The 27983-nt window shown below is 32.8% G+C and overlaps 1 pseudogene; it reads right to left on the minus strand.

Moving 5' to 3' along the window:
* Positions 1 to 7049: 7049 nt before the first annotated feature.
* Positions 7050 to 27983, minus strand: part of LOC140862179 (uncharacterized) — a 43556-nt pseudogene continuing 22622 nt past the window's right edge.

The following is a 27983-nucleotide window of genomic DNA, read 5'->3' on the forward strand; positions in this document are numbered from 1 at the left end:
TTTCAAATGATATAAATAAGTTGAAGAAAAGATTGTGCCTATACAAACTGAAATCAATCAAATTATCTTTAGTGGAAAATTTACTTCAGAACAAATGAATAATCGTTGAGGCACGACCCGAAATCCAACCCCAACAAGACACTGGTGGATTTCAAGTTCCCAATTATTTAGGCCAAGATTGTGGTGTATTTAATTTAGTTCTCAAGGTTTTTCAAGCCGTGTTGTTTGTACAGGATCACATCTTCTTGCCCATTACTATTCTCAATGGATATTTGAAGTTTCAACTACTGGTAATGTTTTAGATGATTGACTCGGAAATAATAATTAATTTTTAAGAGAGAATGTAACATTTAATTCCAAATAGTTATAAAAAAGGCATATCCAGTTGATTTGCTTGAGATATAATTTTTGGAAAATATCATATTAATGTTTGTCGGTGTTGTACGGTCATTTTTTTTAAAACTAATAATAGTGTAAAGTATTTTTTTGGATTGATGTTACGTGATAAACTGAAATTATGCGTAATGTTCATATTTGGTTTGATTCCCATTATTTTTCCTTGAACATCATGCTCCATTTTAAATTTCCGAAAACCGTGGGTAATTGAATTGATTTACCACCGCATATCTACCAGCTAGCACTTTAAATGTAATCTAATTATGATCATTTAAATTGTATTAATCAGCTTGTTTTATAGGTTATTGAATTTTGATCTATATCTCTTATGCGAGCTTTGGTATTCTAACTCAAGTTGAAAACAATTTTTGCAAATTTTCGTACCTTTTTTTTACAAGTTTAGAAAAGTGAGGTAATTTAATATTATCTATTTCTTGGAATATTATGCCTATTTTTGTATCTTTTTAATATCTATAATCAGTGGCTTAAAACATTTATGTGCATCATTGCATGTGCAGGCTAATTTCAAGTGCAGTACATACAGTAATAGAATTTTTTCATACTGATTGAACCCTGTTATGTAGGAATCCCTCCCAAAAAGACTTGGCTACAAGACTATTTGCAAAGAGCTTGTGGCAACTCTCGTTTATCAAACTCTTTATGAAGGACCATCACATGCACTCCAGTTTAAATCCAAAGTGTTTGTTGATAAATTCAGATTTGTAAATCCATGCAGCATCTCGAATTAGCAAATACCACACACAAAAAACAGGTAAAACTGAACTGTTGAACAAGAGGTTGAGTTTTCTTGTCGATAGGCTGAGTGGTGCATTAATAAATCAATTGATTTCGGTACCAAGTTGTAGTAGATCAGTAAAAAATGACGATCTCACTTAAATTTTATTTTTAACAATTAAGCCAATTTTCTGATACAATTACTTCACTCTCAATACATGTAATCAAGGCTACTCAACATTCTAGATAATCCTTTTTTTGTTTATGAATTTGAAGCAATCGTTGAGTGTCCACATCATCATGTCTTCTCAAGAGAATCATGCCCCAAATACTTCAATCACACATTGACAGAAGTTGACCAAGTTGTCCAAGACAGTTCTTCACCCATATGTACGTGCTCATCCAGAGAGTCGGCGACGGCTGCATATGTCAATTAACAAACAAGTCGCTATGAATTTTCGAATAATTCAACATGAACTGTAGATTTTCAGAGAAATAATTATCTTGGACAAGGAAATAATGTTGATCTTCACTATTTTGATTCACATATCTTATTGAATTTCTAGATCGTGTATTCTTTCGGGATGTTTGAAGTCTCTGATCTTATTTTTCAAGCGTCTTAATGATCATTCGAGCTACATCATCTTCCCACATCACATTTCTCAAACATTCATGAATGAGATTTCTTGTAGTATCACATAGGTTTTGATACATTTCTATTAAAATTATATTGATGAGAAGTTGGAAATATTGAATGACAAAAATGAAGGTTTATTACCATATCAGTAGAGTAAAAGGTTTCAATATGATATTTGTTGTACACTATTCAATGTTATATTATTGATTGCACACAATTCAATGTTATACTATCTATTGAAGTTAATTCAATATTATATTATCCTTTGTATATAATTCAATGTTATATTATCCGTTGCACACAATTTAATTTATTTTAAATTATTCATTTAATGTTATACTGTCCATTGCACATAATTCAACTCATTCTCAGTCATCCATTCTCTAACTGGTGTTTTCCACTTCGATTAGCATTATAATATGTGAAAAAACTTACAAAACAATTTTTTTTTAAACTTTGTTATCTATCCCGATCCATGTGTTGCACAATATCATGACCACGAAATGACATTCTCCATATTTATATGATAATTTAGTTTTGGAAGTGGAGATGACGTACAATTTTTTCCTTGGGTCTGTGGATGCATTTTTGGGTATGGTTTTGGGGATTTTTCAAATCCCCAAATCAAATTGGGGACATTTTTAGGGATGTTATCCCCCCCCCCCCCCCACCCCCACCCCCCCTGAAATCATCGATGATGATGATGATAAAAAAATAAATAAATAATGATAATAATAATAATTATTTTATTATTAAAATAAAGTGAAAATTAAATCTGATTTTCTCTATTACCATTCCTAAGCTATTTGACCTAAGATACGAATGATAATAAGATTTAACCTTCGTGTGGTCAGTGATGAGGTTTCTTCAATTAAATACAAATTGGTTTGGGAAGTGGATAAATGGAGATTGGAGCAGGGATAGTGATCCAATTTAGACCTGAGAATGAATATGAGGGAGACAGTTAATAAACAATGTTTTTGTCGAAACATTTTTTTTTTTACCTTTTCACATCAGTTTTATTAAAATCGTTGTCTTTGAGCTTTTGTTTTTGAGCTGAGAGCGTTTTTTTACAAATGTTATGGTTTAACATTTTTGTTAAGTTTAAAAGATAACAATTTTTATATAGTGTTGTTAATGAGTGTTTTTTGAAATCAAAGACAACAGTTTTAAAAATTGTTGTGTGGAACCATTGCCTTTTAATTAAAGTTTTTTTTTTTTTATGGAAAAAAACTGAATTACTAATTCTTTCCCCCAAATCAATCGATCCCCACACATAACATATTTTACAAGTTTGACCTAAGCCCCAAATTTCCTCTTCCACGTTCTTCATCCGGTCTTCTTCTTCTTCTTCTTCTTCTTCTTCTTCTTCTTCTTATTATTATTATTATTATTATTATTATTATTATTATTATTATTATTATAACCATATTCGGCGGTGCCTCCCTCCTTCTTGGTTTTTGACTTCCTCTCAACTTCTTATGTTTTTCCAGAAACCCTTGGACATGATTGTATTAAAAAAAATGATGATTGGAGGTGATCGAGCCCTGGTGGAAGTGGCTTTCTCTTCCAGATCAAGGGCCGAACTGGGTTTTAACAGTGGCATCCTAAAACCTGAAATTTTAGGTCCCAGAGTCAATATTCTCGCAACATGTCCTATCTCAGTTGAAAACAACAAATACCAAGGTCACGACACCTAAGGATTTCGACCAGGTATGGGTTCTTGAACCTGTAGATAGCTTTCTTTCAAATGATATAAATAATTTGAAGAAAAGATTGTGTCTATACAAAGTGAAATCAATCAAATTATCTTCAGTGGAAAATTTACTTCAGAACAAATGAATAATCGTTGAGGCACGACCCGAAATCCAACCCCAACAAGACACTGGTGGATTTCAAGTTCCCAATGATTTAGGCCAAGATTGTGGTGTATGTAATTTTGTTCTCAAGGTTTCCCAAGCCGTGTTGATTGTACAGGATCACATCTTCTTGCCCATTACTATTCTTTGTGGATATTTGAAGTTTGAACTAGTGGTAATGTTTTAGATGTTTGATTCGGAAATAGTAATTAATTTTCAAGAGAGAATGTGGCATGCAATTCCAAATAGTTAACAAAATAGGCATATCCAGTTGATCTGCACGAGATATAATTTTTGGATAATATCGAATTAATGTTTGCCGGTGTTGTACGGTCATTTTTTTAAAACTAATAATATATAGTGTAAAGTATCTTTTTGGATTGATTTTACGTGATAAACTAAAATTATGCATAATGCTCATATTTGGTTTGATTCCCATTATTTTTCCTTGAACATCAGGCTCCAATTTAAATTTCCAAAAACCATGGGTAATTGAATTGATTTACCACCGCATATGTACCAACTAGCACTTTAGATGAAATCTAATTACGATTTAACTTGTATTAATCAGCTTGTTTTATAGGTTATTGAATTTCGATCTATATCGCTTATGTAAGCTTTGGTATTCTAACTCAAGTTGAAAAAGATTTCTGCAAATTTTCGTGCCTTCTTTTTTTACAGGTTTAGGCAAGTGAGGTAATTGAATATTATCTATTTCTTGGAATATTATGCCTATTTTTTATTACACACAATTGAATGTTATACTATATATTGAACATAATTCAATATTATATTATTCTTTGTACATAATTCAATGTTATATTATCCGTTGCACACAATTTAATTTATTCTAAATTATTCATTCAATGTTATACTGTCCATTGCACATAATTCAACTCATTCTCAATCATTCCATTCACTAACTGGTGTTCTTCAATTTGATTAGCATTATAGTATGTGACAAAACTTACAAAACAATTTTTTTTTAACTTTTTTATCTATCCCGGTCCATGTGTTGTACAATATCATTACCACGGAATGTCATTCTCCATATTCCTACTAATTCAGTTTTGGAAGTGAGCAGGACGTGCAATATTTTCCGTGGGTTAATGAATGCAATTTTGGGTATGGTTTTGGGATTTTTCAAATCCTCAAATCAAACGTCAACTTGCTAATCGTGTATTGGGTCGCGCCCGTCCTTGTTCTAGATCTAGAGAAGAGTCAACCTCCGTTGTTTCTATTAATCCCGTCCCCTACTTCTTCATCCCGACTCCCTAGTCGGAAATGGAGTGCCCCTTTCTTCCATTTAAGGAATATGTTGGGGATTGCTTGCCCCCTACCTCTCCTTAGTAGCCTTTGGGGCGTGCGACCCATCAACCTACTAGCAATGGGGGAGAAAACATATTATTATTTTATTATTATTAAGATGTGGTGAAAATTAAATCTGATTTTCTATATTAGCTAAAATGCGAATGATAATAAGATTTAACCTTCGTGTGATCGGTGATGAGGTTTCTTCAATTAAATACAAATGGATTTGGGAAGTGGATAAGGACTCGGTCCCCACGAGGATGGGGACTAGGAATCCACAATTAGAAAAAAATGGGTATTGGAGCGGGGATGTGGATCCAGTTTAGACTTAAGGATGAATATGATGAAGGCAAGGAAGGCATCTTTGCCTCTGCCTCGCCATTGTCATCCTTATTCAAAAGGTCACATTATATCCTAAAAAATCATTGTTTTTGGATACTAAAAAACCTAAAAAAAAATAGATGCATATGATTACAAACATGTTTACAATTATCAATGTATCATATGCAATATCCATGGCCGCAACTATTGGGGTGTGTCTAGAAAATTCAAATGACTTTCCGGCTTCAATCCATGCAAATGATACATTCTTCTGTCCACGTGGTTGAAACAATAATAAGATATATCAGTTTTGTATAAATGTACAAATTTATAAATAAGACTTCAGATGTGTGGAAATCTCAGATTACAAGGAAGCAAATACAGCGGTGGATGAATTGGCCAAGGGCGGAGCCACGTTCTGGGCCACCTGGTCTATAGGCAGGTGGCCCAATATTTTTTTAAAAAAATGTATTTACTAAAATTGAGTAAAATTGGTTTCAGCCCAGGTGGCCCAAATAAAAAAATTTTAAAAACCCACATTTCAATGACCAAAAGTAGGTTGTTCTTATTTTTTAAAGCCCACATTTCGAGCCCAAAAGTGGGTTTTCCTTTGTTTTTATGAATCTAGGTCTCGTGTTTGTGTATCTGCCCTTGCCCTTTGCTGATGATTGCGGCTAAGGAGACAATTCTCGAATCATTTTTTAAGCGTTCAAACAAGTGAAGAAGAAGCTCCTCCCAAGTCTTCCCCAAGCATCTCCTGCTCGCCACAAGTACTCTGATTGTTCGATTCTTATTTTGATGTTATTCTATTATTCTAACTCAAATTCTCTTATTTAATTGTTTGAATTTTTTTTTTGATCTTTTTTTGTAAACTAGGTATTTTTTCGATTAACTGTTAATTTTTTACTAGAGTGAATGAATTGAAATTGGGATTAGATATTGATCACATTATGTTTCATAAAATTCTCCAATTTAAGTTATTGCTCTTGTTTCCTGAGGATCAAATAAGTTGTTTTGCACATAAGCAACACGTGAGCTACAAATGAAAATTTGAGGGAAAAGATAAAATTAAAATCATCAAATAAATCAGTAGAATAATTTACAGAGAATTAATGGAGTGGAGATTTTATGAATTCAAAAATTAGAGATAGAACAGATAAACTAATAAAAAGTAATGCATCCAATTTTTCTCAATAGCAATCCCAATAAATTGGTTGTATATATGTGGATGTGGTATTGTATCAACTAAGAAAGATTAAGATAAAATTCTAATAACCATAATTCAAGAAAATAATGGCAGCTTCCATTAATTATATTCATTCAAAATTTTCTCCTTATCTAAATTTTATTTTCAATGCATTTGCCATTGACTATGTAATTTTCTTGACATGCGAATTAATTATTCTTCTCGTTCACGTTTTGTTATCGTTTAATATGTTCTATTAATATTTTGTTTGAAAGAGGAACATGCATTTGTCATAGACTATATATGAAGTCGTTATTAGTGTTTTATTCATTTTGAGCTCCTCCTCGTATTTTTAGAATTGCAGTTTTCGATTTTGTAAAAAAAAATTATTTTTTTATAAATACAATGAACAAATATCTTACTTAGGATTTTAATTATTATATATTATTTCGTTCCTCGTTAAACAATTCTAGCCCGGGTGGATTTGGAATCCTGGCTCCGCCACTGGAATTGACTAATCTTGGTTTGGCACTGGGTTCGGCTATATTGCATCCGCAAGACATCATTGGTAGACTTAAATAGATTTGTAGATATCATTTCCCGGCTATTTGGGACCCGAAATCAACAAAGTGAGCATCATAAACTTTCCCTTCACACACAACCATGGAGGAAGATTGTAAGTTATCATCACAACTGGCCAACAACTATATGCAGAACTCAACAAACTATGAGGATTGATCTCATATGCCGATAAGGCCAATTTAAGATTTCTAGGTTCAGCAGCAAAATATGGCCACTTGTGATCAAATACTTTCCAAGCGAGCGCATCAGCCGGATGACGCAAGTGTCCATCACGAATTCTTTTATCAGTATGCCAAGTTAACTTCTTGCATATCTCCTTGTTCCGAAACAATCTTTGAAATCTTGGCATAGGTGGGAAGTACCAAAGAACCTTTGCAGGAACTCCTTCATTTATCGTAGAATTTTTACCCAACTTCCACCTTGACATCCTGCAAATAGGGCAATTGGAAAAATCCTCGTACTCCTTCCGGTATAAGATACAATAATTAGGACAAGCATGAATTTTCACATAATTCATCCCTAATGCACATAAGTTTTTCTTTGCATCATACAAAGATGAAGACAATTCATTGTCATCTGGAAGCATTTCTCCGAACAAACTAAGTAAGTCTGTGAAACTTTTATCACTCCAACTATATCTTGCCTTCAAGTTATACAATTTCATAAGTGCTGATAACTTTGTAAATTTAGTACATCCAGAAAACAAAGGTTTCTCGGCATCTTCAAGTAGCTTATGGAATTGATTTGGATATTATCAGCATAACTATCGTATGCAGCATGTACCATATCAAAAGGGTCCTCAGCAAAAGATTTTTGTTCATCTCGCCCTACTTGATCACTATAATTCATTGAGTTCTCGATCGTAGATCTTTTTCCATGCCAAATCCATTTATTGTATGTTAAATCTATACCATTACAACACAAATGTGCTCTTATAGTGCCAACATCTTTCAGCTTCAGATTACCACATCTTGAACATGGGCAAGCTATTTCTTTCGGATCGGTAGCGTTTTGCATTGCAAACTTCAAGAAAGACTCTACCCCAACCTCATATTCATGTGATAACCTATTTTTTGACATCCACTTTTTGTCCATATTTTTAGTAACTAATCAGCCAAAATCTACCTTCAAAAAATTTTACATTATACAACAAGATCAAAACACAAGCCTCAAGTAAAAAAATAATTAAAAAACAACCATAAACAATTTATTTAGCAGCTTTATCGTAGTGAACTCGACATAAACAAGCCAGACATAAATGCAAGTTTGGGACATATTTTTTGATACAAAGCAGTGGAAGATACTATTTCCGAAGATTAAAAAAATGATGCAATTTGCATATTTCTTAGCTTTGATAAAAAGTGAAAATTATAGCTCTTCATACCAATTTTTTGTGCTTCATTTAAAATACCATTTCTGGACATTAAAAAAAATGATGCAAAGAACTCTAAAAGCATGGTCAGGTTAAAGAAGGTATAAATGATAAAAATCACCCAAAAAATGAATTTTATAAGTAAGCAAAAAATTTGATGGTCATACTTCAAAAATCAGCAATAGGAAATGAAGAAAATGATTGTTTTTTTAATGTCCAGAAATGGTATCTTTAATGTCCAGTGGTATTTTTATTGTCCAAGTGGTATTTTAAATATTTATATTTTTCGACCATGCTTCAGAGTTCATTGCATCATTATTTTAATGTACAAAATAATCTGTATTCTACATCAATCAAAGTCCCAAGATGACAATATAAAAAGAAAAATTCCTCCTCATTTTACTGCATAACAGCCCCACTATCGTTTATTACTATTTATTAAATCACCAGCACACACCGGTCATATAAGAAATTACACATTCTAATCAATTATCATTTCTTCTCCAACACTCAAATAAGTGCCCAACATAGTTCTATTTCCCTATAACACAATTATGACTTCAAAACACATACTTAATTAGCCTATTCACCATTCATGTCATACAAAGGAGAGAAGAATGAAAATGTCGTGCATTATTGCATGTGATGTGACTTGTGAGCAATAGCAGGAGTAGGAGTAGGACCCCATTTCTCCCGAAAGAAATATGAAAACAAAACACAAATCTGAAAACATAAATCATGTAAAACTGTAGTAGCCCGTATCCAGAATTGGTGATTAAGTGTTAATCAATCCAATTTATCATGTTAGTTTTAGTTAAACGTGATTAAGAAAACTCTTAATGGATTAACGGAGTCCTAAAATAGACCCAGAATTATCAAAAATGGTCCGGAGGGTAAAGTGGAACAGACGCAACGTCCTAGGATCGGACGCAACGTTCGTGCCAGCAAGAATGCATCATTGCTTACGCACATGATGTGACGTTCGGACGCAACGATGGAGGAACGGACGTTCCATTCGATGTCTATAAATAGAGGTGCCGAGATTCATTTCCAGGCACACCTTTCACCTCTCTTCTCTTGATTCCTTAGTCCTCTAGCTTAGATCTAGGGAATTCTAGGTGTCCCTTTGGGAATCCGAAAGTGGAGTAGCAATCCAGACATCGTAGCGAAGCTGTGGCCTAGTTTTGAGGCAAGCGACAGCAACGGGCTGACGACGGACGCAGATATAGCTTTTGCTTCCTAAAAATATTTAGGAGTATGCAATAGCTTAGTTAAGGCTTTTAGTGCACTATAATGATATTAGTATCATTTGGCAGTGTAGTGCGGATTATAGGCGTGGACCTAGAGCTGGTAGAGCTTGCCTAGTATTTGAGGTATGAAAGTATTGTTCGAGATATCCTGACTGAGTATGCATGTATTATGTGATTGCATGATTTATATGACATGATTATATGCTGCATACACTCGCATCTTGAGCTATCTCTTTTGAGATGTCTGTTAGTAGGATTTTACCTTATCCTGTTAGTGGATGGACTTCCATCGATTTGGGTCCGGAGTATCCATAATTTTCTGTATGTGAGCCACCTCCTGAAGCGACGGCACATCGTGCTACATACCAGGGCCCGGTCTGTCTTTGTTATCTGATTTCTTGCCTCTAGTCAGTAGGAGGTACACTTGCATGCATGTATACTCATAATCTCGTGCTGAGCGTTTTATGCTCACGTCTTGTACTTTGTGTATCTGGACACCCTATTCCATGGGGAAGGTTTGCGATTGGATGAGGCGGGTGGATCCAAGAGGGGCTAGGCAGTGGATGGCCAGCTGGAGCTTTGCCTAGGGTTTTATTTTATTGCATTGGGTAGATACAGTAATTCGATTTGGTCGTATAACTATTTGGGTATTTACATATTCTTTTTTTTGGGATTGTATATTGTTATTGCTTCTACAGTTTAATTCTGGTTTATTGTTTAATTAAGTTAATTGCATGCCTAACTTTCTGATTAGTAGGTGATCTCGGTAAGGGTCACTACAAAAACACTGTCTGAACGTAGATCAGTGTAGAAACAAACAAGAAGAAGAAACCCGGACAAAGTTTATCAGTGTGCAGATCTAAAAAAATACATCACATGTTAAAGGTAAAAAAAATAACCAGAGAAGAAGCATCCTGTTACCCGTACAAAGTTTCCGAGTCCCAAATAGAAGGCAGCAAACGACACACAGATCTGAAAAAAATAGGCCACATTTTACAACGCATGCAAAACAAAGGGACAAAAACAGAGAAGAAGGAAACCGTTAGCCGTACGAAGTTTCCACAAATCCGAGTGGCACAGTTACATTGTTAAACGGAAGGTGCACCCCCTACTTTTGGAACTGCAAAACTAGAAAGCAAAAGAATCATTAATAAAAATTTAACAAAACCACAAAATGTATTGTTTTCGAGATAGTTCAAGGCAGTAAACTAGTTAAACACGAAAACCCAAATTTGATACCCAACACAATAATCAACTGTAAGATACAGATTAAAGGCAAGAAGACTGCATCTAAGTAAGTGAGAAAGAAAACCAGTGGGTACAAGAGGAGAAGTAGGAAATTCACTAAAGATTGGACCTGTCTAATATATTTATAATTAAGAACATCATAGTACAAGAACATTCAGTTGCAAAAAACTTGCAAAAGATGGGCAAGAAAATAACAATTCACCAGACTGGAAATTAAAAAAGTGCTCTCAAAATACAAACTATAGTAATAAAATAGGATTAAAACAAGAACTATATACATGTAAATTTCCCATAAGATCCCAATAATTCTGCTCACGCCTTCTCAAAAATATATCAAATCGTGCAGTTCTTACAAATTTCATAAATCACGGTATCATTAAAATAACTTCGAACGGAGATCAAGTGAAAAGCCAAATTATAAGCAGAAAACAAGGATAATAGAGATAGATTGTAAACAAAGATATTCAAGTCATTTACTATGTGCAGCCCCTTGTTTTGGAACTGCATTTGAAGAAATGACTTTCAACAAAATGAAAAAAAAAAACATCCACAAATAAAAAAAATACAAATTTCCCCAAAAAAACACAATATTGTATTAAAAAATAATATACCAAAAGGAAAAGGAAAAAAAAAAAGCAAGTTGCCGGTCGTTGCATTAATTCCATTCTAGTTAAGAAGATGATCCATTAAAGATGATCCCAAATCAGTCGATTTGTTTACTAATATATTCATGACAGTATTGTGTATATAATAAACCCTACTTGGGTCTCAAGTCTCCATCAAACACTCGGTGATATATCTTCTCTTTCAAAGATAATAATTAAAAATGGCTTCAAAGCTGGTCAGAACAGAGACGAGTCGAGGAAAGTTCACACATTTGAAATTCCTCTTTATTTGGTGATTTGAAATGACTTTTTTGAGGAACATGGGAAATCAAGAAATCAATCAAAGAAAATGGATCATGATCAGATTACTATTTGATGTATGGGGAGGAAGATTTTAATTTTCTTACAACAACAAAAAAACTTGAGAGATGCATGAAATTGTCTGTTTCAACACCGGGGAAGTTCAAAACTATAGTATCAGAATTAAACGACAATCAAAGACTAAGCAAATAGATGCTTAGCGAAAACAAACGATGACCTATTAATTAATCAGGGGCAGCAGGACCAACAAGAACGCCCTGTGCATTGCCTTCCTTTTTACCACTCTCATCCTTCATCGCACTATCGCCCTTTGTAATTCTTATTTTGTACTTGGCCTCGAATTCAGTCATGTCTTTTCTCCACCCATTCACCAAAAGCCCAAAAAACAGTAAACCTAGACCTTAGCATCTACTAAAGGGCCACGAAACAAGAGAATAGAGCAAGATAACAAAGAAACAAAACTTACATAGTGATGGTCGTGACTGTAGTGTCGATCTAAGTTGTAAACTTGAGATTGAAGTCACGATTGGAGTTGAATTTTGTACGTCCAAGCCAACCACTTCTATATATATCTACAATTTCTTGCAGTTCATCTTAATATATATATATATATATATAACGCACGTTAATATGTTCCCCCTTGATATCTAATAAGAAGCTCAAGGACTTCAACCTCAGAATACCATTTTTGTAGATAGATAGATATTTTTGGCGTTAATACATCTATGTGAGAGAATAAAAAAAAGAGGTCATTACGAGCAATTTCAATATCTGTATATTGCACTAACACAAAAAATGAGAACAATGGGAAAAAAAACAAGCAAACAAATTATCTTTTTGTTGTATAGATTCAATAAAACCCTCACACTACAAGAAAATCTTCAATCCGCAACAGCTAATAAACAATGTTGTTTTGTCGAAACTGTTATTTTTTTTACCTTTTCACAACATTTTTATTAAAATCGTTGTCTTTGAGCTTCTATTTTTGAGCTGACAATGTTTTTTACAACTGTTGTGGTTTAACATTTTTTTAAGTATAAACGACAACAATTTTTATATAGTGTTGTGAATTAGTGTTTTTTGGAATCAATCGATTCCCACACATAACATATTTTACAAGTCTGACCTAAGCCCCAAATTTCTTCTTCTTCTTCTTCTTCTTTTTCTTCTTCTTATTATTATTATTATTATTATTATTATTATTATTATTATTATTATTATTATTATTATTATCTCCGACATTGGTGCCTCCCTCATTCTCGGTTTTTGCCTTCCTCTCAACTTCTCATGTTTTTCCAGCAACCCCCCGGCCATGATTGTATCCAAAGAAACAATGATTGGAGGTGATCGAGCCCTGGTGGCAACGGGTTTCTCTTCCAGATCGAGGGCCAAACTGGGTTTTAACAGTGACATCCTAAAACCTGAAATTTTAGGCCCAGAGTCAATATTCTCACAACATGTCCTACCTCAGTTGAAAACAACACAAACACCAAGGTCACGACACCCTAGGATTTCGACCAGGTATGGGTTCTTGAACTTGTAGATAGCTTTCTTTCAAATGATATAAATACTTTGAAGAAAAGATTGTGCCTATACAAAGTGAAATCAATCAAATTATCTTCAGTGGAAAATGTACTTCAGAACAAATGAATAATCAGTCGGTCACGACTTGAAATCCGACCCCCAACAAGACACTGGTGGATTTCAAGTTCCCAATGATTTAGGCCAAGATTGTGGTGTATGTAATGTTGTTCTCAAGGTTTCCCAAGCCCTATTATTTGTAAAGGATCACATCTTCTTGCCCATTACTATTCTTAGTGGATATTTGAAGTTTGAACCACTTGTAATGTTTTAGATGATTGACTCAGAAATTGTAATTAATTTTTAAGAGAGAATGTGAAATATAATTCCAAATAGTTATCAAAAAAGGAATATTCAGTTGATCTGCTCAAAATATAATTTTTGGACAATATCGAATTAATATTTGTCGATGTTGTACGGTCATTTTTTTAAAACTTGGAATAGTGTAAAGTATCTTTTGGATTTATATTACGTGATAAACTGAAATTATGCATAATATTCATATTTGGTTTGATTCCCATTAGTTTTCCTTGAACATCAGGCTCCATTTAAAATTTTCAAAAACCATGGGTAATTGAATTGATTTCCCACCTCATATGTACCAGTTAGCACTTTAGATGAAATTTAAGTAGGATTTAACTTGTATTAATCATCTTGTTTTATAGATATTTATTGAATTTCGATCTATGTCACTTATGTAAGCTTTGTTATTCTAACTCAAGCTGAAAAAATTGTTTGCAAATTTCGTGCCTTCTTTTTTTTTTTTTTTTACAGGTTTAGACAATTCATGTAATTGAATATTATCTATTTCTTGGAATAATATGCCACTTTTTGTATCTTTTTAATATCTATAACCAGTGGCTTAAAACATTTCTGTGCATCATTGCATGTGCAGACTGATTTCAAGTGCAGTACATACAGTAATAGAGTTTTGTCATAATGATTGTGCCCTGTTATGTAGGCATCCCTCCCAAAAAGACTCGGCTACAAAACTATTTTCAAAGATCTTGTGGCAACTCCCCGTTTATCAAACTCTTTATGAAGGACCATCACATTCACTCTAGTTTAAATCCAAAGTGTTTGTTGATAAATTCAGATTTGTAAATCCATGTAGCATATCGAATTAGCAAAAACCACATATGAGAAAACGGATAAAACTGAATGGTTGAACAAGAGGGTGAGTTTTCTCGTAGATATGTTGAGTGGTGCATTAGTAAATAAATTGATTTCGGTACCAATTTGTAGCAGATGAGTAAAAAATGAAGGTCTCACTTTAATTTTTTTTTTTTGAACAATTAAGTCGATTGTATGCACTAATTATGTGTTTGTGCATAGTGGATATTGGATTCTCACTGTCATTAAACCTTACAAGAAGGTGGTTTATAATTTTGATTCTTTAAGCCATTGCTCGTGATGAGGATTGGAAATGTGTTTTTGAAATGTAATTTTACATTCCATTTTTATTTAGCATTTAATATATTCAATAAAAAAACTCATATATTAGCTATTGTCAATTTATATACATAGGACGTTAAGATTGTTCAACTCAAACAAAGGGAGAAAAGGAAGAGAGTATGTGCAATGGGAAGTAATATACATGTATGCCCACTTATATTTAGATTTAATATTTTGATGTGTATATTTGTTATTAATAATTTGATATTTTTTAACATATAGTCTCGCGATGTAAAACAATATTGTGGTTATTACGTATTGTGATTTATGAGACAAATTACTGAAATAGATGCAAGGGAGATTCACTACGATCAATAGTAATATTATATTTTGTTTTTGAAATAATTTTAAGTTATATATTTATTATTTTACAAATTCACTAGTGATTGTTTTATCAAATATAATTTATGTGTGTGTTCCTAGTTCACAAAAAACGGAGTATTCTCGAGAAAAAATTGATGAGGTACACTCTGACTTGGCCAAATGCATCCAAGATCATATTTATGAGTAGGTATGGACATAATGCCTTTTTTCTGTGATGATACAATCTTAGTTTATACAATAGAGATCTTTTGGTATAGATTTCGAGTTTATTTTTCAGGTAATTTAGTCACAAAATTTTGTAGAAATATTGATTTTTAGGGCCCTTTGGTTTGTGAAATTTGGTGTTATGCATAGACATGTATTTTCTGTATTTTCATGTTTTGAATTATTTTAAATTATATTTGATGGACTGTTAATTTTTTGGATGCATTCGTGGACATTTTGTGGAATGTTTTGGCATGGTTTTGAGCTTTGTTTTGGAATTTTTTGGGATCTGAATTGAGGACTAGTGTATTTAGACATGGTGGATTGTTTTTTGGATGCATTCATGGAGGTTTTGTGGGTTGTGTTTCGGGGCCTTTTGAGAGCTGTTTTAGGGCTATTTGGGGTCTGAATTCAGGAGTGTATTTAGAATTGGTGGACTATTTTTTGGATGCATTCATGGAGGTTTTGTGGGGCTGTTTGTTAGCGGTTTTGGGGGCTGTTTTTGGGCCAGTTTCAGGGCGGTTTTGGGGGCTGCATTCAAATATTTTTGGGCAAATATTTCATTGGTTTTTTTATGGGCATACTGAATGAAATATCTATGATCTTCAGACCTAGTATTAGGATATATGTAGATGACTGTGATGATCACTTTAATTAAACAATTTGTTCCATTGGTTAATTGTAGAACTAGCTGGAGTGGAATATATAATTGATGGGCATCGTTTGAAGAGGTAATGTTTGGTGCCTATCGAATGATTGACTTGGAATATTACCTTAATTGTTTGATCATCACATGCAATTTCACAAAGAATTTATTCTATTAGGTTTTGAGATTGTGGTCTTCTAATTTTAATATTACTCTAGAAATCACTTATCCCCAATACTTGACCTCACAAGAAAATGCCAACAATGATCTATATCTGAACAAAATTAACATATTTGGGGTCTGCATGTTCACACCTACTTATTGGTTTTCAATCATTGATCTCTTTGAGTATTAACATATTATTTAATCACTAGAGATTATCATTGATAGTTCCATCAAGGAAGAATGCCCAAAATGAGAAAGGATTGCCCTTCTTTGAAAAAAAAAACTTTCCAAATGTCATAAAATCATTCAACAAACAGTAGAAATCAGCAGAAAACATAATCGATCCCTTCATTAATATAATTCGTGTTAGTTTGATTCTATAGTCCCCTTTCTCTCTCTTTTATTTATGTCATTTATGAATGGGCATGTATAACTGTGAAGGCAAGGATTTCGACGTATTCATTGATTTCACTTAAATTTGTTGTAGTGCATGAGCGTTATCCCATCATAATCTAAATAATTGGGTTATCAATATAAGATGTTCCTGAAAAGAGACCGAATTTTAAAGACCTCAAAATTTCAAATGATGTTTTATATTTGGAATTGATAGAATACTTGTTTGAAAGAAGCATATGGTAAATATAAATATTTGTGCATTAAATGCATTATATTCCATTCCTCATTAGATCAATGTTGTGGAATCGATTAATATCTCGAGACTGATCTTATTATCATCGAAAGATAGGTTAAGTTGGGTAATATCTTGTTGAGCTTCAGGAGTCTTTTTGAGTGAAGGAATTATGGAGTGGACATGGATAGCAAGATTTTTGAATCAAAACTTGATGATTTATTCATGTGTTGAGATTGAAGATACATGTGGTATTTCGTATTAGGCTAACTCATGTTTTTTCTTTATAAAAAGTTTATTTAACATGAATATGAGTTCTTTTTTTTTATTGGAATTGGACATATCTCTTTGGTGTTATTACGTTAATTTTTTTTATTATAACATGCAAGATGTGTATTATTTTTCGAGACTTATCCAAAATGGACAGTGTTGTAATTTATGTTTTGTTACCAAACTAACACACTTCAAAAATTATGTCTAGTGTTTGTTTTCGCAGGCAATTGCACATGTCACATTTGTAAGGATACTTTTGAGTTTTGTAAATATGTTCCAGAAGTTTTGGATTGTGACTACATACTTTATGTTTTGGTTGTTGGTAGATTATATTGTGATAATTTTAGCTATGATATACATTTATATTAGATTTTAATTTTATCCGTTCTTAATCAATTGTATTTTCATGATGTTTGAATTGATGATTTCCAATGTTAATTTTACTGATATATAGTTCTAAGTGTTGTTCGCTCAATTATTTGTTTAATTAATTAAATAATGCATTGCGTAAATATAATAGACAACAATTTTATAAATTGATTAATTAAATAAGACCATACGCTTTTCAAATGATATAAAAAACGAACAAACACAACGGTATTTAACTGTTGTAATTTGATTAAAAAGGCAACATTTTTTTGTTATTAAACAATTCAATATCTTGCTCAAAGACAATTATTTTAATTTATTGTCGTACTATCTACTACGCTAAACAACAAGGGTTTCAAAATGTTGCAAAAATGTTGCCTATCACTCTCAAAGACCACGATTTTAAAATGTTGTAAATTTGTTATATATCGCGTTATAATAGACAACAGTTAAAAATTGTTATTCTTGAGTAGAATTTTTACACAGAGGATTATACAATAGTTTTAACTAGTTTACGATAACTAAAAAATAGTTGTCTTTAGGAATTTTTTTGTAGTCAATTTGTTTGACTGACAGATTTTTGTGGGGTTTGTTTTGTTCCAAAAAACAACATTCTAGCAACAATTTAAAGAAGTATTGTGCACAAAAAATATGTGCATATTTTCACATTAAAGTTCTTTTTGAAAAATAACGACCAAGAGAATTTCAAGATAAAAATAAGGAGTATTGTGTAGTGTTTTTTCACCATTGTGGATGACAATTTTCCCAAGGGTTTGGAACCCCGTGGAAAAAGGATGAAACGCGAGACAGGCCCGGGATTTATCGGGTTTGGGTTTGGGTTCAAGTATATTTTAAATTCAAAGAAGTAAAATGCATCTCATTATTCTCATCTCTTAACCCACATATGCATAACAACAACAACAACAACAACAACAACAACAATAACAACAACAACAATAATAATAATAATAATAATAATAATAATAATAATAATAATAATAATAATTGTTGTGAAAAAGTAAAAATTTATGGTAAAAAGTAAAAACTTCAAAACTCAAAAAATATCAAACTCTACACTTTATAATATTTTTCTCTTTACTCAATTGTGTTTTTCATCACAAATGAAGACCTATTTATAGATCCACATTTGAGATTAGTCCAAAAATTAATACATCATCATCTACATCATCATACACTAATTTTCCACATTTTACAACTCAATATTCAACATTCAACATTCAATATTCAACATATTATTAATAATAATAATAATATATTTTTCAACACTCCCCCTTGTGATGATGATCGTGATATGATGACTGTCTTCATTACGTGTTTTATACTGCCTCGTTAAAAACCTTACTAGAAAAAACCCAGTGGGATAAAAACCATAGTAAGGGAAAAAGAGTGCAGCCACGTAAACTCCCCCTCATGTTAACATGAGTGATTCTTCACATATTCCGCAGATTGCGCATCCCAATGTTGTATATATGCTTTCTGAATATCGTCGTGGGAAGTGCCTTTGTGAAGAGATCTGATGAGTTATCACTTGATTGAATATAACAGATATCAATATCTTTATTCTTCTCAAGCTCTTGAGTGTAGGCAAAGAACTTTGGGGGTATATGTTTTGTTCTGTCACTTTTGATGTATCCTTCTTTCATTTGAGCAATACATGCAGCATTGTCTTCATACAACGTCACAGGCTTCTTGTCTATTGATAATCCACAAGAAGTTTGGATATGTTGTGTCATTGATTTTAGCCAAACACATTCACGGCTTGCTTCATGTAGCGCAATAATCTCAGCATGATTTGATGAAGTTGTTATGAGTGTTTGTTTCTGTGAACGCCAAGAAATTGCGGTGCCTCCACGAGTAAATACATATCCGGTTTGGGAACGTGCCTTATGTGGATCAGATAAATATCCAGCATCGGCATAACCAATGATACTTTGATTGGTGTCTTTTGAGTACAAAATTCCCAAATCTGTCGTTTCTCGTAGATAACGAAATATATGTTTAATTCCGTTCCAGTGCCTCTTTGTTGGATATGAACTGAATCTTGCCAATAAATTTACAGCAAAAGATATATCTGGTCTAGTGCAATTTGCAAGATACATAAGGGCACCAATGACACTTAGATATGGTATTTCTGGATCAAGAATAACTTCATCATCTTCACATGGACGGAATGGATCATTTTCTATGTTTAATGATCTTACAACCATTGGAGTACTTAATGGATTTGATTTATCCATATTAAAACGTTTAAGGATCTTTTCTGTATAATTTGTCTGGTGAACAAAAATTCCACATTCTTTTTGTTCTATTTGCAAACCCAGACAGTACTTGGTTTTTTCAAGATCCTTCATTTCGAATTCTTCCTTCAAGTACATCATAACCTCTTAAATTTCTTTATTCGTTCCAATGATGTTTAAATCATCAACATATACAGCAATAATTACACATGCGGATGTTGTTTTCTTGATGAAAACACAAGGGCATATTGGATCATTTACATATCCCTTTTTCATCAAGTGCTCACTTAGCCGATTATACCACATTCGGCCGGATTGATTCAACCCATATAATGATCTTTGCAATTTTACAGAATAAAATTCTCTTGGTTTTGAACTTTGTGTCTCAGACAGCTTAAATCCTTCAGGGATTTTCATGTATATATCACTATCAAGTGATCTGTATAAGTAGGCCGTAACAACATCCATCAGACACATTTCCAAATTTTCAGACACTGCCAAACTAATCAAATATCGAAACGTAATTGCATCCATAACAGGAGAATACGTTTCTTCATAATCAATTCCAGACCTTTGAGAAAAACCTTGTGCAACAAGTCTAGCTTTATATCTTACTATTTCATTTTTCTTATTTCGATTTCGAATAAAAACCTATTTGTATCCAACAGGTTTTACACCTTCAGGTGTGAGGACTATAGGTCCAAAAACATTGCGTTTATTTAGCGAATCCAATTCAACCTGGATGACATCTTTCCATTTTGCCCAATCATGACGAGTTTTACATTCACCAAAGGATTTTGGTTCATGATCCTCGTTTTCATTTATGATGTCACATGCCACATTATAAGAAAATATCTCATCAATATCTTCTATATCTCTTCGGTTCCATATTTTTCCAGTATTAATATAATTGATAGAGATTTCACGATTCTCGTCAGTTTGTGGTTCTGACAGAACATTTTCATCATTAGGTGTTTTTTCTGGAACACCATTTTCTATTTTATGATCATCGTGTTTCTCTATGCCTTCTCTTTTTCGAAGATTTTTATCCTTGGAACCGACTGGCCTTCCACACTTCAAGCGTTTTATGACATCATGAGTGTCTTCAATTTGTTTCTTTGGAATTTCAATTCGAGCAGGGGCATTTACAACATGTATATATGATTTTGTTACCCTTTTTGTGTCTGCAAATGCATCTGGAATTTGATTTGCAATTTTTTGCAAGTGCACAATTTGCTCTACATCTTTCTCACATTGTTTGGTCCTTGGATCCAAATGTAACAATGATGGTACATACCATGTGATTTCTTTTTCGATGTGTTTCTTTTCTCCCCCTAACATTGGAAAGATTTCTTCATTAAAATGACAATCAGCAAAACGTGCTATAAACACATCGTCTGTCTGAAGCTCAAGATATCGAATGATTGATGGGCTATCATAACCGATATAAATACCGATTTTTCTTTGAGGACCCATTTTTGATCGTTGAGGTGGTGCAATAGGCACATGCACCATACATACAAAAATTCTCAGATGAGAAATATTTGGTTCTTTACCAAATGCAAGCTGCAATGAGGAGAATTTATGATATGCATTTGGTCTGATGTGAATTAATGCCGCAGCATGTAAAATTGCATGTCCCCATATAGAAATAGGGAGTTTTGTTCTCATAATCATTGGTCTAGCAATCAGTTGTAGATGTTTAATCAATGATTCAGCTAATCCATTCTGTGTATAAACATGAGCAACAGGATGTTCAACAGTAATTCCCATTGACATACAATAGTCATTGAAAGTTTGGGAAGTAAATTCTCCAGCATTATCAAGTCTTATTTTCTTGATTGTATAATCGAAAAATTGATTCCGCAATTTTATTATTTGAGCCATTAGTTTTGCAAATGCCACATTCCGAGTTGACAATAAGCATACATGTGACCATCTGCTGGAGGCATCGATCAATACCATAAAATATCGAAATGGTCCACATGGTGGATGAATTGGCCCACAAATATCACCCTGAATACGTTCAAGAAATATGGGTGATTCTGTTTGGATTTTAGCTGGCGATGGTCTTATAATAAGTTTTCCAAGAGAACATGATTTACATTGAAACTTATTATTCTGAAAGATCTTCTGGTCTTTCAATGGATGACCATGCGTATTTTCAATAATTCTACGCATCATTATTGAACCAGGATGTCCCAATAGATCATGCCAATTTATTAATATTGAAGAACTATTAACCACCATATTTGATTCGATTGGCCTTATATGTGTATAATGCAATCCAGTAGGAAGCATTGATAATTTTTCAACCACATATTTCTTTCCTGATTTATATGTGGTAAGACACATATATTTTTGATTTCCATCAGTTATCGTCTCAGTATCATATCCATGAGAATATATGTCATTAAAACTCAACAAATTTCTTTTCGATTGTGGTGAATATAAAGCATCATTTATCAGAAATTTTGTACCATTTGGTAACAAAAATTGTGTTTTACCATAACCTTCAATCAAGTCTACAGGACCTGATATTGTATTCACCATTGTTTTTGTTGGTTTTATTTCCAAGAAATATCTTTCATCTCGCAGAATAGTGTGCGTTGTACCTCTATCCGGTATGCAAATTTTCATGATATTATTTCCATGTTTGCTCATAGCATTTTCCATATCAAACTTCACAAAAATGCAATAAAAAAATGAAGTACAATACAAATGCAAAATATAACATGCTTTATAATACAAGAATGCATGAAAAATACAAATTTGTTACAATCTAGTTCCACCAATCTTTAATCAATGTCTTCGAAATCATTCAAAAAAATCTGCAGCATTGAAACTAGTTGAACCAATTAAATGGTTACTGTTTTTCAACAAAATTGATCTCTTTTTCTTTCCCCTTTATCGATTCTTTAAAGAGTTTACATAAGTGCTCAGGGGTATGTGACCAATGTCTTGGAGTGTCACATTTATAACAAGCACTCTCATATCTTTATGAGTGATTTTTATTTTCACTCATATTTTCATGCTGCCTTTTTGGGTGGTTCGTGACGTTCTTTTGAGATTAGTTATTGAAGTAACTATCTCGATTATTTTCATATTCACGGCCATAACCACGACCGTGATCATTTCTACGTCCACGTTCATGACCACATCCTCGACCTCGACCAAAATCTAGTTTATGCCTTTGATTTTGGTTTTCATTTTTACTTACGACATTTGCTTCTGGAAATGCCGTAGATACATTCAGTCGGGATTGATGATTTCTCATTAACATTTTTTTGCTCTTTTCTAGTGATATCGAGAGCAACAAATTTAAGCTTTGTCAAATTTGACATGGTGGTACTAGAAAAATAACAATGCATTTATAAGTTAATTTCCATTAATATGACAATACAAAATAATGGAAGAACGAAGATTACAAGTGCGTGTACAATAGAGAAAAAGTATGTGGTGGAAAATCTCTGGTGAGTACAAGACTTGTGAGCATGATGATCATAATCGTTATGAAAAATAGCCTAAGAAATGCCATCATCTCCATCTTCGAAAAATCGAGTAAAAATATTTTGAGAGAAAGAGTGAATTTTGGTGTGATTGAAAATAAGTTTGAGTGCACATATTTATAGGCCAAAAACTAGCCGTTTGTGACCGTTGAGGGTAAAGAAAAAATCGAGTATATGTTGAATAAAAATTCGTGATAATGATGCAATGCATATAATGATAATGATAATTAAATAATTATGTATATCATATCACATTATTATAAGGTTAGTGTCGTAGACAACTTTTTATATAATATTGTGAAATTATACCAATATAGTTAGTATAAAGTCAGGTATAGTATATCATATCACATTATTATAAGATCGGTGTCATAGACAACCTTTTATATAATAACATGAAATTATACAAATATGATTATATTGTTTAAGAACCTTAGAGTCTTTTATACTTGTCGTATCCCTTACCGGGAGTGTGGGATATCGTCTTAACATCCTCCCAGGATTTATAACAAGTTTTGAAAAAAACTTTTTTTTTTTCATAACATTATATTATATATTAATATATACACAATAAAAATATATAAACAGTAAAATAAAAATTCTTACTTGTTGAATATTTTTTGACTTCTTCTTGTATTTTGGAGCGTTGGAAATTATAGAGAACCTTCGAGCGATCGTGCTGATAACTTGTTGTGAAAAAGTAAAAATTTATGGTAAAAATTAAAAACTCCAAAACTCAAAAAATATCAAACTCTACACTTAATAATATTTTTCTCTCTACTCAATTGTGTTTTTCATCACAAATGAAGACCTATTTATAGATCCACATTTGAGATTAGTCCAAAAATTAATACATCATCATCTACATCATCACACACTAATTTTCCACATTTTACAACTCAATATTCAACATTCAACATTCAATATTCAACATAATATTAATAATAATAATAATAATAATAATAATAATAATAATAATAATAATTTCTTAAGTTGGACTTCATTTCACGGCTACACCCCCACTCCATAAATCATATACGAATGAGTTTTTTTTTTCGACCGACGGAGATTTTCAGACATTTGTATTAAAATCTTTGAGAAGTTGTAAATATTAAATTGTGAAAATGAAGGTTTCATATTCATAGAGTAAAAAAAATTATTTTTTATCTATTGTGCACAATTCAATGTTAAACAACGTTACACATAATTCAATATTATACTATTTTAATTCATTCTCACACATTCTGCAAAACGAAAATGCACTTCATCTTTAATATTTATATTAAAATTGAAAATATTACCCTTTTATCATATAATTGAAAATTGATGAACTTGATTATTATATTCTCAAGAAACAAAGGTTTGTCCTCTATTTTTTTTAATGAGCAACAGTTTTTGTGCACACACATCGCGTGTGACAGTCTCTATCACTATAGTGTGTGGCAGTACTTTTTCAAAATATTTATTTACCAACTTTTGGATCATTGTGTAACACCCGAAAATTTTAATACGTAAATTCGCATGCATAATTAGGGAAAATAATTATTTAAAAATTTATATTTGGGTTAAATGACATTTATGTGTTATTATGTGAATTATATGCATGATTTAAATTTATTTTAGCATTTAATCCATAATTTTAGAATTTCTAAATTTTTGAGAATTTTATTGATTTGATCGCGTAGACGGGACCGTGGACGGATGAGATATCAACTTTTGAGCCAAAAATATATTATGAGATTTTATGAGCCTTAAAAAAATAATATTTTATGGTATTTTGTCAAGAAAATTTTAGTATTTAATTAAATATTTATTTAAGGGTTGATTTTTAGCCAAAATAAGTCATTTTAATGACTTTTATTAATTTTTAAAAATACGCTATTTATTTATTTCGGGATTTTGGTCTATTTATCAGATTGGTAGGTATTTTAAGAGTTTAAAATTTTAAATTTATGGTATATTATCTTTCTAAATAAATTATATTAGTTATTATCCTAATCTACCCAAAATTACACCCAAAATCTCTCCCTACCCTACGCTCAAACCCCATCAGCCGCCAACCTCATCTCCTCCACCTCCTCTCTCACGTTTTTCAGCAGATAGCAGCCTCCTTAGCCGAGTTCTTCAAGGATTATTCAAGTTCTTGGCCCGTTCGTCGTCCCGGAGCCCCGTATACGCATAAATCTTCGTTATAATTAACAAGGCATGTTTAATTCCTTTTCTTTACAACCATATAAGCTACTACTCATGATTTTCATCAGACTATATGGATTTGACATGATATTTACTGAACTTCTTTTGAAAAATCTCATAGACTCCTTTACGTGCATGAGTTTTCTTGTTTTCTTCAAGGTTTGATCACGTTTTTCTCATGTGGCTCGGGTCCAGGCTATTGGCTGTGGTTAGGATAGTGTCCTAGGTTCTGTAGGATCGAGTGAGGCAGGGGGTTTGTGCCAAGAAGGGCCAGAACCGAAGCCAAAGAAGTTGGATGCAGCAGATCGCGCAGATTGCGCAGCGTTGGGAGATTGGCTCGTTCTCGGTCCACAGGGCGTGTTTTAGGTTGATTCAAGTGGGTTCCAAGACATTGGGAAAGATATTGCAGGTGGTTCTCCGGCCGGTGGTTGCCGGAGATGGGCGGCCGAACGGCCTGAAGTTTATGGTCGCGTTCTTCTTGTGAGCAGAAACTAGGGGTAGATTGTTTTGGTTCGTTCTCCTTCTACAGAGCTTCGTTTGAGGTAAAATTTATTGGGTTAAAACCGTCTAGATGTTGGCTAAGTATGGACAGTGGTTTCACGGCAAAAGGTCACCGGAGTAGGCGGCACGGTCAGTTTTTCCAAAGTCGCTTAGAGCTGCCGTGAGTTAGGATTAAGGAAAGAAAGGCTAAGGTTGTGTCTAGGCTTTAGGCGGGCCGGGCTTGGTGTTTTGGGTACGGGTCGGGTCCGTTGGGTCATGGGTCATGTTATTCGGGTCCAGGTCTGGGTTGTATTAGTTGGGCTCGAATATTTTTATTTTTAAGTTAATTATTAAGTTGGGTTGTAAATGGGTCAAGACTAATTCAATTAATTAATTGGGCCACATGTGAATTAAGTTATTGGGCTTTAGTAATTATTTAAGTGAGTCGATTAATTTTTATGGGTTTTGGGGCCCATGAAAATTATTGGGCCAGTCTTTAGGTTTTTGGGCCATTGGGCCAGACTAAGTAATTAATGGGCTTGGATTTTGTTATTGGGCCAGATATGTCATATTGGGCTTGAATAAATTATTTGAGCTTAAATGCAAGTTAATAGGATTAAGTTGAATTATTGGGCCAGTTTTAGAATTTATGGGTTTAAGTCTAAGGGGCCAGCAGTCTGACCAACCCATAAAAATTAACTAAGTCCGGAATATATATTTAATTCTTTTTTATGCATGAAGTTTATTTTAAGTATAAGTATATTTATTATTAAAATTAATTAAATATATATTACGGACATATTTTAAGTGCATGCATACATGAAATATTTTATGATGTGTTTATGATTAAGTATTGAGCATGAAAAATATTTTTATGGAAATTGAAGTGATGTGGCAGCACAGAGGTGGTTTACCACTGGCACAGAGGTAGTTCTACTAACTGCATAGAAGTGGTTTTACCACTGGCACAGAGATAGTTTACTACCAGCATAGATGTGGATTTATCCACCGCCACGTACGATGGTTCTTAGACTGATCAGTCGCTCATGATTACGAGTCACACTCATGGATATGACCTACACAGTTTTTATGATTATGACATGCTCAAATTATGCTATGTATGATTAGTTATGATGTATGTATGATGATCATAATTATGGCTAGCAATAATTCATGGTGCATTATTTTATGAGCATGCATGCATATTCACGATGATTATATGTATTAGTATGATTATGTGATGCATTATTTTAACCTTTGTTACAAAGGTTTATACATGTCGAGCCCCTAGGCTCACTACGCTTATATGGTGCAGGTGAGTATGATAATGTCTATGTAGCTCCTACTGGTGGTGGGATTGTATGAGCTCGCCGGCAGTGGACCTCGTGACCGTCGTCATGAGAATTTAGCATGCTTAGAATTATTTTATTTTAGGATTTTAAAACACGCTTCATATTTTCAGTTTTTAATGGTTGAAAGAAATATTTTTATTATGATTATTTCCGCTTACATGATTTATGGATTTTTACTTAGTTAATATTATTATTTTTGCATGACTTAAGATTTTTATTGGGTAAATGTTTATTATTATTTATTTAAAGTTTTTGTTTAAGGATTTTATTTATTCGTATTACTTTTAATGTTTGTACATATATGTATGGGCATATATGTATAGTATATTTTAAAAAAAATAAAAAAATTTCGCATTTATTAGTACGGGTTGTTTCAATTGGTATCAAAGCACGGTCCTTGGAGGGTGTCCATCTGCCACGTAAAGCTCAGAAATCCCACTATCGGTCTGTAAGTTTTAAATATTTTATTATGATTTATCAGTAGCATATGTTATGACTTAAGACTTTATGTTAGCAAAGATTTAAAATACTTAGTTATGCATTGCGATTTACGTGACTTTGGGATACTGAAACTTGAGAACTAGATAAGTAATCATGGAGTTAGTAAACTAGAATTTTGAGGGACTTCGTTATTAGAATTTGATCAGTCGAATTTCGAGGACGAAATTCAATTTAAGGGAGGAGAATTGTAACACCCGGAAATTTTAATACGTAAATTCGCAT

This window comes from Henckelia pumila, chromosome 4 (assembly GCF_033568475.1).
Source record: "Henckelia pumila isolate YLH828 chromosome 4, ASM3356847v2, whole genome shotgun sequence".
NCBI lineage: Eukaryota > Viridiplantae > Streptophyta > Magnoliopsida > Lamiales > Gesneriaceae > Henckelia > Henckelia pumila.